Source organism: Elaeis guineensis, chromosome 9, assembly GCF_000442705.2.
Source record: "Elaeis guineensis isolate ETL-2024a chromosome 9, EG11, whole genome shotgun sequence".
Lineage (NCBI taxonomy): Eukaryota > Viridiplantae > Streptophyta > Magnoliopsida > Arecales > Arecaceae > Elaeis > Elaeis guineensis.
Window position 1 is genome coordinate 4955444 of NC_026001.2, and position 2363 is coordinate 4957806.

Below are 2363 nucleotides of genomic sequence, written 5' to 3' on the forward strand. Positions count from 1 at the left end.
GTTACTGAGTAACAAGAATATAGTAAAATTAATGGACTATAACTACTCTCAAGAAACTCTCAGCTTTTCAGATTCTTCAAAGCTATAGCAAACTGTCTGTCTCCAGACTACAAACAGATTCATGGAGGAAGCCTGGTAGCTGATGGCACTCAGAATATAATCTATGACTTGAAGAACATTTTGATAAAAATGGAGTAGAAAATGACAGAGAAGGGAGTGCTCCCTGCTCATGGACTGCTTTAGCTTGTCATTTTGGAATCTTGCTTTGGATCAGGTGCTCCACTGTTCCTGTCATCCTCTGTAGTACTGTTTTCTGATGTTGTATTTTGGATGAGATTTTTTTTTTTTTGTTGAGTCTAATTTTGAACTCACTTATTCTGTGCTATGTACCTTTCATGAACGGCTCTATTGCTATATATAGACGCAGTGGACCAATAGAAAGAAGGTCATATGCCAACGCTATAACAACCTCGGGTGTACGTTTAGCACGGCTGAAGCATTTCCTCCCCATTATCTCCAATTATACACACATTAAAAATACATATATTGATAAATTCTTAGTGCAAACTCTCTCTCATTTTCGTAAAAGCACCACGTGCTGGTGGTCCCACGCATGCTTTTTTTTTTTTCATTCCATAATTGGAAAATTTTATGGAAAATGTTTGATCTTAAGTGCATGATAGCTTTGCATTGCTCATTCAAACATTTATATGTAGCTCCATTTGCAGCTGTAGCCCTTTTAGTTGAGTCATATATGGAAGCTGAATCCCATTTTGGTTCCTTACGATTAGCATGTTAACCACTAAAAATAGAAATTAAAAATAATTTTAAAAAAGCTATCCAAAGTAGAAATCTTATCCTATCTCTATCAAAAAGGAGAAATTATTGGCCACACTGCATGCACCAATATGGTTGTGTATGCAGCCAATCATAACCACCAATTACTATAATAATGTATCGAGATGCCTGCATGATAAATGGGGTTCACAGGAACCATCAGCCGTGCATGGCCACATAGGCAATAATGTTTCTGCCAAAAGAGGAATCAAGGTCATTGGGTGGCACTTTGAATTACCATCCACAGTTCTATGATCCACCTTCTTAAAAAAGATTTAAGAGATGTTATGCATTCTGAGGGGGAGGATTATAAAAGAAAAACGAGTGGACACATAAATCTCCTAAATGGCTGGCAATGCTGCACCTCATAAGTCACAGCAAGTTATTATTTAAAGAGTACAGACAATCTATAGTGGGGCATTAGCCGACCCGGTCCACTTGGGCTATCAACCACTCTAATTGCGGGCCACTTTGGCTGGACTCATCAGTGGTATAACGACCTCTAATTTTGGCAATAACTTCTTCTTGGCCAATGACCAACTTTCCTGCATTCTAAAAGCTTTGGGAACATTGTTTGGTCTTTGCTAACAAGCGTAAAGGCCTCACCACTCTGAAGTTGTTCTTTCAGTTCGGTATATTTGGGCACGCGGTGCCTTTCGTCGATCTTATTATTATTATTATCATTATTTATCCCTAAGTTAGAATCTATCAAGCATTGATGTTGAAATATAGTACTTGATATGATTATCGAGCTATATAATATGGATAATGAAGCCATGCAGATGCAAGAATTGGCTGGTTCATTGTGCCAAAAATATTTTAAAATAACTTTTCTATGTTCTTAGTTTAGGATGCTGGAACTATCATCTTTGCTCTGCCTCTTTCTCTCGAAAAAATTTTGCCCTCCCAAAACATCAATCTCGAGTATGCAACTTTGGATTAAAAATAATAGTTGATACTATTGTCTAAATTACTACTTAAACATAGAAAACTTGATATTCTTATTTGTGGTACCACCACCACTTTGCTCTGTTAGCTTCGTTTCGAGTTTATGAGCTCTATAGAGACAAATAAGAACCTTTTTTTCCTAGAGCGCCGAAGCAAGCGAAGCAGACCACAAAAAGTGGAGCAAGTGGAAAGGAGGACCAACCTAATCACTTTAGTATATCAGTTGAAGTCCAAATTGATTTACTCTATATATATCTCTTGTAACCTTAAAAACTAGAGAATAATTGAATGTTTTGGAAATCAACCATATTGGGGGCTAAGATTTGAACCTTGCACTCCATAATCTCCGATTCTCTATAGTGACACTTTGTGTCCTTGTTCATGGACATACGTCTATATGCCTGTTGCGGCCAACTCTCCGTCACCCATCGTCGAAAATGATCATCTCCAAAATAGCGCCTGCACAGACCGGATTTGTGTCCGACGGAGGTCCTCCGATACTTAAGTCAAAGAGGGAAGTTGATGAACAGGAGTTGAATGTAAACAGTAGCAGAGGTTTAGCCCAGCGTAAGCTTACC